Raw genomic sequence first — 17139 nt, 5'->3', positions numbered from 1 at the left:
TAAGACACTTCTTCCTAAAAACATTGTCAAGAAAACAGGGAACTAATGACTCCACACACAGAATACTTTTTCAAAAAATATTGATTGGTACTCAGTTGCTATACTATTTTCTCTTAATTTATTCTCTTAATATTAGCTGTGGTTTATTTCTATCTTAAATTGAGACTACCTAGATATCTCAGTTTGCATAAATTTCAAAATAAATGGGGAATTTTATCAAGAGGTATAGAGAATAATTTGGAAGGGAGGACTAATTTTCCCCTATCAAATAAATAATTATTTTATATGGGTACCTTATCTCTTACTTTTATAAGAACTTCTTTACTAGTGTCTGTATCAAGAATCATAACAAACATAAAAATAAAGCAACTTTCCTTAACTCTGTATTGTCTACTTGATAGAAAAAGGTAGCATTTCAATGATTATGGCTTAATTATTGACTTAAAATAACTTCAGAGACTCCCAAAGGGTAGGCTTACCTAGAAACAATTTAGGAAGAGCAGGGTTGGAGATTTATGTGTTCTTGGGAAAGTGCTAGTTGATTTGAGTATCTATCTGTATTTCTAAGAGCATTGTCCAAATACTTCTTGAACTCCAGCAGGCTCAGTGCTGGGACCACTGCCCTTGGGAGCCTTTCCCAGTGCCTGACCACCCTCTCAGTGAAGAATCTTTTCCTAATACTCAACATGAACCTCCCTGATGCAGATTCATGATTCATGTTGTTCCCCTGGGTCCTGTCGCTGTTGCCGGAGAGAAGAGAGTGGTACCCTATGACAATGCACATGACATCCTGTGGACTGACGAAGGCAGGATATAGTAAAACAAAATTATGTTTCAAAATACAACTGGCAGCCATTAGTAAGTACTAGTTAGTTGACAATGTCTTGGAATAACAGGATGAGACCGATCTCCAGAAAAAAAAAATAAAAAAATAGATAAATATATAAAATAAAATAAATAATATCCATTCATATTCTCCAGAACCTCACATCCCAAAGTATCATATCCATTTATATATTTACTTTCTCCCACAAGGCCTACCCAACCACAGCTCAGCTCCTGTTCCTACTCTTAATGCCCTCCTATCTTCCACTGATTCATACTGTGTCCTCTGCAGCTTCACCCCCAGGACCCTTTGTCTCCCAGCTGTGCTCTGACTCTTTTTTATTCTACACAACTGTTTTTCCTATTTTTATTTTTTTTTTAAATCTTCTTTCTATGAAATAGGAAACGTCATTTTCTGGGAAGTGTCTACTGATGTTAAAAGTATATACATGGTCTACCTAACTCATTTTCTAATTTATATTTTCCAAACACCTCTTTTCTTTCCCTCCTTCCTGTGTGCTGGCACCATATAATAAAGTCTGATTTTTGAATGTTCTTTTTTTTTTTTCTTTATAAATTTGGGTAGTTGCTATATTTCTATTTCAGAAAATACTGAAATAATGTATTCTGTTTCTGAATTCCAAATTATACTCATTTTTGATTCAAATTCAATACTAGAATGTAATATGCATCAATTGTGAACTCACAATGAGGTGAATGAGGTTTTTTGTGGATGCACTTATAGTCCAGTTGATTACAGCTGAATGGTCACATCCATGTAATGTAAATATTTTAGAAAAGGAAGTATGTGAAATACAGAGTGATTTTGAGATACAACTCAAGAATTATAATTATTTAAAACTGAAAATCACAGAATACTATCATTATTTTAAGACCAAGAAAAAGAGATAAAACATTGAGTATTAATAAAAATGTTTTTAAGCAGAGGTAGAACCCTGCAAGACATGCTTTTTGAAATTTATATGGCCCCTTCTTTACTTTTATACGTTAAGCTTTATGACTTTCATGGACATCGTCCTTACATAAAACAACCTTACAGGTTAACAAGCAGGTGAACCAGAATCAAAACATTAGAATTATGTACTGCATTTTTTCTGAACACAAAAGACACTTAAAAAATACTCATTATATTTTAACGATACTAGGAATCTGAAACAAGTGAGAAGAAAACAAATCTTTAGCAAAGAGAAAAAAAATCCACACTCAATCAGCCTATTGTGTTAAATATAAAAGATATAATTCTGACAGGCAAAACCCTTCACCACACTGTTATTGGTGTGATGCTGGAAAAAGTGTTGAATGTGTAGTTCTAGACTAGTAGTATCATTGTACACTCATGGTGTGTATGAGGATCATTACAGATAAGAGGAAAACCAATTTTCATCTTCTAGAAAACAAATTACTGATAAGGCAGGTCACTACAAGCTACAGTAGCAGGAGTTTTATGCTGCTGGAACTTCTAAAGAGAAGCTCACACAGTTCTACTTAGAAAGTCTTTGACTTATGGTGAATTAATAACCTAATGACATATTAGAAACTACAATAAATACTTTACAATATATGAATACATTGTATTGCTCTGATAATTGTTTTTGTCTATACACACAACAATACAACAATATATAATGTGCAATCTGTGTAATATATAAAGCTTACCAGTTCTTTACTATTTATTTCTATTCTGAAACAACCCATTAAATAGTGTCATAAATTCTTTGTGGTAAGGTAGATAGAAAGTTGATATGGGCTTAAAGTATGATGTCTCTACAAGCAAGCTACCTATAGACCTCATTAAAGCACTACATAATAACTGAGCTCTCTGCTACACATTAAAAAGTAAGAGAAAGAGAAACCACTTGAACAGGTGAAAATCTGTTTCTCATGAATGACATTTTTCTCATTCTCATGTTCAAGCCGCAACAGGCAAATATCTCATTCTCAGTATACTGACCCACAAAGGAAAATCTAACTTTTGCTCTAAATGAGAGATTATGATGCAAGTAAAGGCTGTTGAGAAAAATCAAAAGAAAGCATTATGTCCTCTTTACAGTAAAGATTCATTATTTGTTTGTTTTGCTTTGCTATTTCAGATCCTATTCTTGCTGTAAATTCTACTTTTTTTTCCCCACAATTGAAGAGTTGGTAAAGAACAATCCACCTCAAAGATGGAGTACTTTTTTGCACCACGGTTAATGAAATGTGCAGATACAAATTGGACTGAATGTGTTGAGAAAGCCCTACTGTTGACAACCTTTAAATAAAGGTGTATATTAAAAACGACATGATATTTCTGAGCAGATTATTAGCCCTCATTTTGATGTTTTGACCTGTAAATGATTAAATATAGTTAAAATGTCAGTTAGGTAAAAGTCTATTGTATTAATAAAAGTGAAGCATCTGTGAGCTGTAGAGACTTTAACATCTTCTACATACCCATCAGTGTTCTAGTAGATCAACAAATTTCAGGATTTATTTTGTTTAAGGTTTCTAACATCATGAATCTCTAAATGCATAGATACCTTGGAAAGGCCAGCAGGGTACTATGATCTCCACTGCTTAAGGTAAGATAACAAAGCAAGATTTGAAGAGACACATGTGACCATTCCCAGTCTTTGAGGTACTACCTAACCTGAACTAGTTGGATTTTATATCTGCCCCAGCAGTGCTTTCTGGTGTACCTAATATAGAAAAGTATAGTCCTATGCAGAGACTTAAATATATATATAAATATATAGGTCTTATTCTACCGCAGTTACACTGAATAACATTTTCTAAAGCAACCAAAAGTGGTCTTGCATACCAATGCTAAGTCTTGCCACACACAAACAAGCTATAATTCAAAAACAATTATCAGTTATTAACTAATGAATAAGTATGACTTAGGTGCCTTGACTGAGGGAATTGGTGGGGAGGTAGGATTGACTTGCTTGAGTACAGACACTTAAAACTGAGCAACCATACTGGCCTGTCTCTTTAGAAAGGCAGAGATCTACATGTAGATTCAGTTCCACCTGATCTGTAAAAATGCCTGGAGTAACTGCTATTATATCAAACGCCTATGGCAAGGTAAACCAATTCCATTCAAGTCTTTACTCTTAGAAATAACTGGTGACAGTGAAGGAATGCCAGTGCTATTTTAAACTGCCAACAGAGACGGATTATCCCAGTTGTCTGAGCTGACATACAAAAACAAATATTTTAGACAGCAACAATCCTAAAAAAAAATGTACTGTCTTTAGGGTTTGGCATGGAAATTAACCAAATAAACTAAATAGTCCATTTGGTGCTTCTTAGTGTTAAATGGACTATTTCTTTGCAGTATAACTGCAAAGAAAAATATTGGAACATGATATGGCATGGGCATAATACCCTGTGTTTTCCTACAGTACCAAATTGAAAATTTAGTTTTCAATACAAGAAACCTAATTCAGAATAAAACCACTGTTTTACACACTGATGAAAAGATTTATAATGCTAGGTTTTGCTGACCATATTTTTAATTGCATTTAAGTCCCAAGCCCCCACAATTTTTGATTTTAATAACTAAAAAAGAGCTTGCCTTCACTTTATTGAAACAGAATTAAACATCTATATTTAATATATGTACCTACTGACATATTATTGAGAGGACATTACAATGCATCTCATATGCGCATTACAAGAGCAATGAACAAATTTACATGAAAATCAGCAAGTGCTTACAAAATGGGCTTGCTTCTGGAAAATGATTTATACCGAGAAAAAAAATACAGTTAATTTTTGCACATTGGTAATATTAATCAGTTTAAATACAACTTTTCCTTCTTATAATGTGGATTGCATCAAGATTCAAGTTTAAGTATTGTCAAATATTTTTATATTAAATCAAACTCTGGTGAGATTCTGTACTGAATTCAATTATATAGTATCGCCCTCCTGCCAAGTTGATGGGTCATCTCCTGAGAACTGAAATATGCATGAAGATTTATACTTTTATTTGCATTTAGTAGGGGAAAAAATCTGTTTGAAATCACTGCAAGTTTAAAAACAATTGCAAAAAAACACCATACATACTTTTGATTCAGCTGCAATGGAGACATTCTTCAAGGTCAGCTCAAATACACATGAAGACCACACCTGTAGCTGCACTGGTTAGTGGCAGCTCAGATGAACAACCTCATGTGCTGAGTGCCAGCAGCACAAATGAGAATGGCTCAAAAGAAATATCTCATATGAACCCTCCCTATTTTAAAATACCTTATTAAGTAAGTAGTGTGACTTAATTGCTCTGCTAATTCTTCTGTTATTTTATCCAAGTGATGCAAAAACAAAACAAAACAAAACAAAACATTTTTAATACAAGGTGTTCCAAAGAAACCTAACTATGAACATGTAAGGATCACCTCTTCTACTTCTTTACAACCAATCTGCTTTCTGTATTTTTGCCTCTATCAGCTGCACTAGGTTACCTACAGAGTTAACAGCAGGTAGCAAAAAATTGACAGGATGAAGAATGCATTCACTAACAGGGAATTTACATACCCCTAGCTCATGCATCACCACAGCTTACACAGATTTTAATGACTCTTCTGAACTGACAAGATGAGGATGCTCTCACTCTGTGGGACTAATCAGAACTAGTAAAATGCTTCAGTAACCAAAATTGGACAGAAAGTTGTGTAAGTGGCTATCTTGCCTAAAAGACAAATAGGGATAGTGGGGGTTCATTTAGATTCTCTCAATTACAATATCCACTGAAACAGAAAACCCTGTTAGAAAGACAATGAAGGCATGAGAAATTCAAATGGAACAACGTAAGAATAATCTCAGTGGAAAAAACACCTGAAGTTTATACAGATGGACTAAATATTATGAAGACATGACCTGCTTCTGTATTCATCCTCCTGTATTAATGAGTGATTATACAGGATGACAATTTCTACAAAATGACAGAATGTGAGAGACTACTTGTCAACAAATCTTTCTAGGTCCAAATTTAAATGAAGATAGTTTATTCGTATTGTATGTGTTGAGCATATCAAGTGCTGAAAGCCATATCTTCATTTCTAAAAAATGAAAATATAATGTATTTGATATAACCAGGAAGGGAATAAGAAGTCAACCTAGAAGAGGTCCCTGAAAATATGAAAAGAAAAAAAAAGAAAAAAAAAAAAGATATGGCTTGCGAGGTCAGTAACCGTTCCGTGGATTAGTCTGCTTGGGAGAAAATTATTTTAGCAGGAATCACAAGCTGTGTGACCAAGAGTCATGAAACAGCAGGATAGGGAATTCATGGTAATGGCTTCTCTCTACCAAGTATAATATCTACTGTAGTCATTTTCTGTTTGATCTTCTCTGCTAAGAAAGGCAGGAACCTTTTAAGTCACAAGATCTTTATGGAGCACTGGACACATAATTTTGGCTGACCTCAGTTTCAGAGGTCACATAGACTACATACATCCAGGTGCATCCTGAGCATACAACAGTGCAAACTGCAGGTGTAGCTCAGAAGTGGCATATGGCCCCTTATTATCTCCACAAATATGCTGTTACTACAGCAATAAATCCTTAAAAGACATTGCTAATTCTGTCTGAGATCTTGTATGTATTGGTTGCTTATAAATCTGTAAGGTTTAATTGAATGAAATATGTTACTATTCCAATCTCCAACCCACAAATTACTTCCTATTGAAGCAATACAATGTTCTTTTCCCAGAACTGTAACAAACTTATGAGCAATAAATCATATCCAAATCTTATGCACAAATGTAAAGGATTTTTTTGGTTGTTTGTTTTGTTTATCTGCCCAAGAACACTTGTTTAATCATTATGGAGTTAAAAGGGAAATACAAATAACAAGAGAAACAAGAAAAAATCCAGAATGAGTAAACAATGGAAAACTAGCTAGAGTAGGCATCTCCACGTCACCTTCCCATTACTCTGACCACTGCCATGTACTTTGGTTGTCACTTTCTTCTTCTGTCCTTTCCTTTTAAAAATGTCTTTTTGGCAATACTAAATAGATCCACTTTTTATTCACATTTCCCTAAGCAAACTGGACTAGTCAGGCTACAGAAAAATAGCTCTTAAATCATCTGCTAGACTGTTAGGATATACTGCAGTGACAACACAGAAGTTTGATGTTTTCTTCCTCTGTGTGTATAACTCACTCACTTGGACAGGAAGTGTACAGAAACCAGGAAAAGATAAATATTTATACCACACCTTAAAAGATGCAGTAATAGTATATCATTTTGCAATATAAAAGCACATTTAAAAAAATGTAATACCAGAAGTCCATTAGACTGGTATACAAATACATAATCAATGCATGTACTGTACTATTTACGTTAATATTAAAAATACAAAGCAAAGCATGAAAAATAAAAAATAAAATAAATAAAATAAAATAATAAAAAATACCTGCTATTGCAGTAACTATCTCACCTGTATAATATAAACTTTGTGTTTTTTTTTTATTCTTTTGATCTGATGTACATTTAAAAATAAAGCAGCACCCATGTCACGTGAATAAAAAGAAAACAACTAATATACAAAAATAAGCAAGTTAATATCTTTAATATTTATACAGTGAATATAACTATTGTATTTTTATATAAATCTATGCTGCTTGCATTTTAAAATACTTTTTTTTTTTTATTTCTGCAACAATTTTCAACTAATAAACCTGAAAAGATATATTTAATTACATTAACTATTCTCATGGCTAGGTGTATGTAAGAGTTTTTTCAAATACTTTTATTTAATTCTCCTTGCTTTAAGTGAATACATGTCAGTTTAGAAGGTACTGATACCTCTTCTAAGGAATTTACAAAGTTATTGTTTTAAGCAGGCTGTTAGCACTAACATATGTAGTAGAGATACAGGTTTACTGTCTTTAAGCAACACACCAATGCTTGGAAGTCATCCCCATGACTTGCCACATGCTTGGAAGAAACAAGTCTTAGTGTGTTAATATGGCACAACAGGAATAGGCCAAGAAGAAAGTAGGATTTTGAGGGAAGAAAAGAAGTTTCTGAGCATGTAGGATTTAATCCCCAAGGATGTGATACAAACCTAATGACTATGGATTCTGTTTGCAACCAGTACTTAGTACCTTACCCTATGCACAGTCTGACAATAGAAACCTTTTAAATGAAAACTTTGCAAGTGTTATGCTTACCAAATAATTCAGGTATCTTTTTAAAACTGTTTAAAAAGTTAAATTTTGAGGAAAATTATTTCAAACAAAATGTCATGCTGACAGTGAATACTTAACTTTCTAATTTATTCAGTTTTCTTTGTATGTGAGTGGGAGGCAGACTTTTGAATAATTCAGTGGTGACAAACCTTTATGTGAAGAAACGAATGAGGGATGTGAAGAATTAGCAAGAAGAAAAGAACACAGGCATCTCTCAAGAGTTTGAGAAGGGCAAACTCAGTGATAGGAGGCGACTAAAGAGTTGCATAGACAATGCTCCTGAAAATAAGAAATATAGTTTCCTACCAGAGAATGCACAAGATACTATAGAGATGCAACAGGGGAGTGGAGTCAGGAAAAAATATTTATGTAGTATGTCTACATATGCATACAAGCATTAAAGAAATGCTTAAAGAAAAGATTAAAGATTAAAGAAATTCTTCACTCTGTAATTTACTATGCATTGCTACTACATACAAGAACCCACCTGCAGAACCTGTATTAGCTTCTATTGATAAGGATATCCAAAATACCCATTTACTTTAAAATATGTTATTATTATAATTAATTTCCATGGAAAGGAAAAGTGCACCTGAAAAGAATGAAGGTGTCCATACTTGGATCATACATAGAAATGCTACATACATAATTAAGACACAGATATGAACAATACATGCAGACAAGAATTCATACCATCTGCTGTTAAGAAAATACATAAAAGAATAGTTTGGTATTATACAGAGATAAACTGGTCTGTCTGAAATGGATGAGAAAGCGTGTGGTGGGCCACCAAGAAAAAGATGGACAGAACAAATACATAATCAGTGCTGGCTCTATAACAAATACATAAAGTATAAGGAAAATGTCTGTTACACAGTCTGTTTTTTATAGAGCTTTACAGCCAGCAAGAAGCCAAGGGGAAAACAGCATCCTTGTGATCATTAGGGCTGCATCTGCTGATGGACATGCAAGGCATGGCTTTAATACTGTGTGCTTTGGATATGTAACTTGCTTAACACAGATATGGTCAGGCATCTTGTAGATTTGCAAACATATTTGAGGAAACAGGGAATTAACTCCTTTTAAATCAATAGAAAGTTACATATTGATCACTTTAGACACCTGGAAACCCAGCAGACACCTACCTATAGCCAACTAACAGCTCAGAAAAGAAGTCGTACTTATGGCATCTACTTTCCAACAAAATCATCAACAAATAGCTATCAGGATGAGTGCACACAGGCCAGCTAAGAGTACAGAAATATCTGCATTGTGAAAGAGAGACTTACAGCGATTAACTGTCAGCTACTCTACCACAGAGAGAATGATTGCTTCTTTGGTTTCTATGTCCTGTAACTCAGGACAGCTGATAAAAAGTAATTCATTATGTATTTCTCATCATATATAATTTATAATTTTAGCTCCAGCTGAATTCTAGTTTATGGTCTCAAAAATTGCTTTTATAATTAGTTTCTTACTAGACATAGAAATGGCATGAGCAGTGGACAATGGCAGGTGAAGATATACTGCTGTTCCCACAGGGATGCAGAGGTGTGGCTGCATGATGTGTGCTAAGTTATTGCTGGTTCCTCTTTGTTTGAAAATTTGTGCAAGTCTGATGCTTACAGCTGGCTCCACACAAAGGCAATGATGGGCTTGGGGGAGAAGAATGGTGATTTTCAGTTTCTAGTTCTGGATTTCCCTTGCAAATGAGATGAAAATATGGGAGGAGCTTTCATAGTCATACAGAATTGAGAAGGACCATAGGGATCGAGTCTGACTGCAGACATACTATAGAGCAATCCACAAAATTTCAATTTCTCCCACACAAAAAGATACAAAATAGTCCACAGCATCCCATGACATACCTAAATCCTATCAGAAGTGACCAAGAGCCAGAAGCCACAGTATACAAGAGAAGCAGAAGACAACAAAAGATCTCAGGAAAATACAACTTTTATAAAGACTTAAAATAGATTTAAAAGGTACATGAAAATGGTGCTGTAAGCACTCCTGGATCTCATTTTAGCTTTCCATTTTGTACTAACTCAGTTTTCAGCTCTACAGGCTGAAGTCTGCCACCCTGTCATGCATATTGATGACTCCTAACTTACAGTGAATAGTGATATTATACTGGGGTTAGGAAGACTACCTCTATAATGTATGAGGTTTGCTTACAGTTAGCTTAAAATAATTAAAAGGGAAAATAGCAAATACTTATGATTACTTACATACCTTGCCATCCATAAATTTTAAATATTGTCCATTTTTATGGAATACAGCTTTACAAAATATCGTTACACATCTAAAAAAGAAAGAGACACTGACATGCTTCAGTGCTTTTAAGAGCTTAGAAAAGGAATATGGAGTAGAATTAAAGTATTACTGCTCTTCTATTTGCAAGATGTAAAAGCATGAACAGTAGCTTTAGAGAGGACACCTTCAAAAGAGATGGGAAGCATTAAAAATGAGCCTATCTCCAAGCCCTGTAAGACTTCAGGATATGTTTCACTGATTTCTTCAACACATAGCTACCAGTTTAAATGTATTTTGTTCTTTCAAACTTAGTCAAGAGTCCAGCCTGTGATCTTCTGACTAGTCAGCTTAGGAAGATAAGGTTCCAGAATTTCCATATTTGTTTTGTTTCCAGTCTTAGAAAAGCATTACCTGTAAGTAAAATGTGTTGCATGAAATTTCAAAGGACAACATTGGAAGCAAAGGTGCAAAAAATAGGAGAAGAACAGAAATCATCTTACACTAGAAATTAATTTATGTAGTCAACAGATTATTAAGAGTAAGGATTCAAATGCTTCTTCTGTTATTTGAAGAATGGCAAGCAAAATCTAAACACATAGCTGAAACATTCAGGAATCCCCAATAGTTGTGCATACATTTGTACAAAATACAGTTGGATGGAGTGCACAGACTGGGGTTTCCGATCCATTGTTTTTGGTTAAAAGGCTCTAAGATTATTACAAATAAACTGAAATTATAGAATTATTTCATTTGCCTGTCAGAATGCTAGTCTGGTAGCACTGACTTCTAGTTGCTTCAAGAGGCATACAAGTAAGCTCATATTTGAAAGTCTGACCCAGAAGTGAAGATTCTGCATTCCCCACAACATCATCAGGTGTGGACCAAAAATACATACCCTTAGACTTGTGCTCTCTCCTGTACTCTGGCTATATTTGAGCTGATCCCAGGGAATAAACACTGTGGTAATGAGCACTGGTTATTTTATACTGAAAATGATTAGTTGAAAACCCTACTTCTGTTTCCTTGCTGCACTGTGTTTATATACATTTTGTTCTGTAGATCGCATGAGTATGTGTGATGTTTCATACTAAGAATACATAGCTACCTAAAATTGTTTCCAGGCAATAGAATTACCCATTATTCACATATTCTTTAAGAAATAACATTCTCTTCTTGCACACACTATTATTTGTAAAGTGTTAATATAAAGTTAGAGACAAGCATTTAGGCTTCTGTAGAAGTTAACTGCTTTTTTTTTAGTTTCTTGGCTTATTTATTCTGTATAATTACTAGCATTTCCTCAAAACATTAACAAGAGGCTACTCACTGTTACAAGAATGATAAATACAATGTATGTGACTCTATCACCCCATGATTAATAGGGTCTTTTTTATTCATGAAGTTAGATGTCAGATTCAGCTGAAAAATGTGTATCATCTTATATGTATTTATTCCAAAGCCTAGTAAAATTGCTTTACACTGCTACAGATGGATACAATAACAACTACTTTTCACTGTTTTCTGAATTAACACAAGATGTATGTCAAATGATGACCTTAAACTTCCTGTGCTGGAAAATTCATTTAAAACTTGACAAATATACTGGATGCCAGAATAAACAGTAATAACAATTCACGTGGAATCCACTACATCTTCTAATCACACTCTTAAAAAAAATAAAATAAAATCCTTGAAGATTCAAAATATACACTGGCTATTGGTATTCTGGAAAGAAACAATGCACAATACCTTTTTTGTTTCTTAATCACTTTTTCAGTCTTTCTCTCACTAGACTGAGGAACTTACCTTTCATTTAACACCAGTAATTTCTACTAAGACATACTGCAAAGCTAATTGATAGTACTTGTTGGCATATTACTGCTATTTTTCAGAAAGTTTCGGAGAATGTTCCTCTTTTCACAATGCAAAATGATTTAGGAAGTGTTAGTGTTTAAAACCTCACCAAAACAAAGTATTTTATTCTCCCTAGAAACTATATGACAGAGTAATAAAGGTTTAATTGAAAATTGCCTTAAGACCAAAAGAGACAGTTAATAATTACATTATAACATGTCCTTAGTTCTATATTTGCCGTTTTTCATTTTAAGTCATTGTGCTGGCTGATAAACCTCAAAATTTATCTTACTTCATTTATTGAAAAGGACTCCAGAGCCCAAAAAAAACAACCAATGCTAAAGTGAAGAAAAGTAAAGTTGTACATTAGTGAATCAAATCCTGTATGTTTTCACCATTAATGCCCTGAAAGGAATATTTGATATTTCTGACATATCTGTAAAATACAACTGGAGTACTAGGCTGAAATAGCCTAAACTTACTTTTAATTTGCCTAGTTTTAAAAGTATGAGGGAAGCAATTGTTCAGAAAATGAGAAAAAGCATACTAACAGATGAAAAAATGTTTTTTGTTTGTTTGTTTGTTTGTTTTTAAATTTACTTGACAGAGACTATACTTTTCAACAAATTCCAAGTTATTCAAGGTAGGAGAATAAAGGTCTTGCTGCTACAGTTACTTTTTCCATGCTGAAATTAACTGTTGAAGAGAATATGCTCATGATAAGCTTGAACAGTAACTTAATGTGTATGACTTTAGGAAAGCTGTTTGTACAGATATTTTTCAAGCAGAACAGACTCCACAGTGTTAGTGGGTTTTTTTTGTTGTTTGTTTGTTTTTTTTCTTCCTTGCTGTGAGTGAAGGCCTCATCATTCTGGAAAATAAAATATCCTGTATTTATTTATACTCTGAGTAACCCCATCATCTTCAGTAAAACTAACCACAGCATGTGCAATTCTAAAATATGTGCAAGTCTTTTCAATGCCACCATCTAAAATCCTAATATTGGTTTTATGCTTAATCTCAAGCTGTTATACCCATACATAAAAAATAGTTATTTTAATATAACTCCAGACTTTTATCTGTTTCCAGAGAAATCTGATTTTGTCAAAATAAATATTAAGCTATAATTAACATCTCATTGACTTGCTTCTTTATTGTATGACATGAATGCAGTCTTTACTTACAAATAGATGCCTATAGTGTTAGTATTTCTTTTCCTAAGCATCATATATTTTAACTGTGACATGACAAATGAAAGAAAGTTCTTGTATGCTAATTCTCCAAATATCAGTAAAAATACAAATAGTTCCAGATGCAATCACTCCCTGTAAAAACAGGAGGGTAGTGATGCATCTGATTATGGTCAACTGGCAAAAGAATTTCTCATTTAGAGGGAAAAACTTCCTACCATTGCTCAGAGTACCTCAGAGTTGCCAAGTGTATACTGGTTTGTACAACATCTGTTTGTACAACACCTTTACACAATATTACATTGATAGCAGTTAAACTAGTATATTAAGAAAAAAAACACATGAAACTGCAGTTTGACCTTAGTAGCACCTAAGTCACTACTGCCAGAGGAATAAAGAATATTCCCCTAATTGAAGTTAACAGTAACTATAAGAGACTGAGCACAAGTACACAGGAACTTGAATAAAAGATCTCTATAACCCTCTCAGTCTATTCCAAGCAGCTGTAGCAACTATAATATGGTTTACACACCTTTGTTAAATGCTTCAATGAGCTTGTTCTACACGCCATCAGTGTATCCATGTCATCCTACATTACAAAATTAACTTCTGTAAGCAAAACTGAGGGTTGCTGTTGTTGTTGTTTTATATTTTTGTTTTGCTTTTTCTCCCTGTCACACAAACACACACACACAAAAAAAAAAAATACATAGGCCGTTTTTGAAGTAAGACAGGGAGCTGATGGCAATCCAACTTTCCAGGTATAACGTATAACAACATTTCATTTTACAATAAAAGCTTGAGAGCATGTTTCCTTTAGAAAAAAAGAATCTATCTTGTAAGAGCCTAATGCTGCATATAGACCAGCGTGATTTTTGTTTTTGATAAAGGACAACACTAAACTAAACTAGTTTTCTCATGATGATCTGTTTGTGTAATTTGTGTAGCGTTTGCATTCTGTCTCTATGCAACGCATTCTGCAAATCATTCTCAGGCAGACAGTGGTAAAATTAGCCTTATTTTGTCAGTTGACATGTTATACAAATTGTTGATCTTAGAAGGCTGTTGTGTGTGTGTGTGAAGATGTGCCTGTTTTATGTAACAAATATTTCGTTTTCAGTATCTTTTATCACATTATAACTTAATGGCAATTTAATGAAAGGCAATAGTATGATATTCTTAGTAGATGCATAAAATATAGGTATTATCTTTAATATGTGTAATTAACAGTAGTTTGCATTTATCAAAAGAAGAAAGAAACAGACTAGAGGACAGTATATTGTTGGGGAAAAAAGAAAGGAAAGAGCATGTTACAAGAGTATTGTAATTTTTTGAGAATGTTTGCTGTAAATATATCTGTGCATGATTTGGTTTAAAATTACTGGAATTTATTTCTGTTTTACAGTGAAACACAGAGCCAACATTTCATTTGCTGAAGTGTTTTCCTATTGATATATTTTTTTTTAAAATAAAAATCTGTTAATATTTTAGATTTTTTTATGTTCTGTGGTGTTCTACATATAGTCAGTCATTTGCCTGTGATAAATATAGCTTCCTTGAAATATGCAGTAGTCCCTGAGTATGCCCTATACTAATTATGAAGAGATGTGGAGAATATTCTAAATCATGTGGTCATTTTATCTCTTCAGTGCACATGGCAGACTGTAAGAACAACCACTTTTCCAAAGAAGGTAAATCAATTACTTCAATTACATTTTGATTAGGACTATGTATGGTCTATAACTGAAAAAAATATTGCTTCAAGATAGATTGCTTAGCTGATTTACAGAAAAGCATAAGATGTTTATAATTGCAGCTAAGGACACCAACCAACAGCCTGAGACATAGGATCCATTTTGTTGGCTGTCTTTTGAGGGAAAAGGGTATTAAAACATATGAGCAATAATAGCTAATCGGGACCTCTGAGACTGAATATAAGCTTCTGATCCTTCTTAGAATACTTGTGTAATTTGTTCTGCATCTGTGTCCAAATTACAAATATGAAGAATATTATTTTACAGCCTTTTTTTTTTTTTTTAAGGTAGTATAAAATATGGAAAGAAAAGTGGGCCTATCTTCATATCTTCATGTTGCCTTAAGATGTGCAAACACCAGGGAATAAAACCTCTGCTCCCAAAATGTAAGAGAGGACAGGTGAACAGATCTAGCACTTTCAAAAGAGTATCTTTTGAGAAACAAATCATTTAGAAATTATTTTCCAATGGCATTCAATGCTTTTGATCAAGTTCTATATTTGGCCTGTACTTTAAAGAGTACTATAACTACATTTGTTTAGGCAGTGCCACTTCACCTACCCTTAGTGTGTGAAACTGTGTGCTTTCTAGCAAAGGAGACAAACTGGTGCTTTTAGGAAACATTTTTACGCATGAACATTTAGGATGAAATGAATCACTCTGCCTATTTTAGTCTTTCTTCATTAGGTAGGCTTCCAGCCTTACAAGGATGAGGTAGCATTTTAACCCTCTTCATCTACAACAAAGATATGTGCTCTGGATTTAATGAGTAAAAGATCACAGAATTATAGTATCATAGTCATTCTATGACTGCATAGAATGCACTGGACATAGTTGAGATGGAATCATTTCTGGGAGTAAAATTAAAGCCCTACCCATCTCATAAGTATTTCCAAAGGACCTTATCACCCATGGTAATACATTGCCATGTATCATTCCTAGAAAATAAGGAATGCATTTTCCATATGATGAACATTAAGCATTTTAGTAAGATCTGTGGATTCCAACAGGGGTCAGCCCTCTCTATTGTAAATGTAAATGTATTCATCTTTCAGATCACAGAGAAAAATCTTTGTATTGAATGCACTCTCTGCAGCAGTCAGGGGATATCTTACTTCTCCAATTACAGAATGGAATATTTTAGAGAGTAACATAAGGAACATGTATGGTGTTCCTGCAAGTCAGAAAGCTTCCTAGTGAGATCCTCCATTTAAGACACAGTCCTTTCTAAAACTTCACCCCTTGAAGAGAGTTTTGTCTTGGCATAAATGAGCCTTTAAGCATCTGACATGATCAACATCTGTGGTCAGGAATGGCATTAAATCTATGATCTACATTCTCTGTACCTTCTGCCTTTCATTTGATCAAATGTTGATAGTAGGTTATTTACAATTGCATTGGTTCTATGCAATAAATACTACATGATTTTAGAACCACCATCCATATATAAAGCTCCTCCTGTCCATCTTCCCTTCTCTCTACTTCCTTCCTTCTCTGACTGGTGTACAGGAACTTGTCCCTGTGGAAATCTGTTGTTCCAGCATTACCCTCAGACAAACTTGACAAGCATGAAAGGGCAATGTATTTGCAGAATCTTTTATAGCTTCCAAAGTGCTTTAATGATTGATCACTCTATTCAGTGATAAATTCAAAGTCAAACTGTTATCACAGAAATGACTTCTGAATCTCCTTCCCTGGAACATAACTATCTTTCTCTGTGGTACTGGTAAATTCATCCCTTATGATCTCATTTGCAATAGAAAACTCACATGCATATATGCCTCATGTCATTAGCATTCATTTTCTTGTCTGACTAAATAGGTATTTTGAGATTTCAGCACTCCTAATACATCAGAAATACAAATAAAAAAAGTCATATATTATTTAAATACAGTCTTGTTACTTTGCTGCACTATGTGCTATGAAAAGTGGTTTGTTTGGCAGTTTTTGCTTGCCAGCTGTTATAGGAAAGTAACCAAGTTTCTGCAACTGCTCATATAATTAGACTCTTGTTATACTGAAAACCCTTTCATTAGTTCCTCTCCCTATTTTGAATGTT

The 17139-nt window shown here is 33.8% G+C and overlaps 1 protein-coding gene across 5 annotated transcripts in view; it reads right to left on the bottom strand.

Annotated features, from left to right (window-relative positions):
- The window catches only part of KHDRBS2 (KH RNA binding domain containing, signal transduction associated 2), a 378797-nt gene that overhangs the window by 278827 nt on the left and 82831 nt on the right, over window positions 1-17139 (bottom strand). The window lies entirely within an intron of this gene.

Source organism: Anas platyrhynchos, chromosome 3 (genome assembly GCF_047663525.1).
Source record: "Anas platyrhynchos isolate ZD024472 breed Pekin duck chromosome 3, IASCAAS_PekinDuck_T2T, whole genome shotgun sequence".
Taxonomy (NCBI): domain Eukaryota; kingdom Metazoa; phylum Chordata; class Aves; order Anseriformes; family Anatidae; genus Anas; species Anas platyrhynchos.
This window is presented reverse-complemented; position numbering and strand designations above follow the sequence as displayed.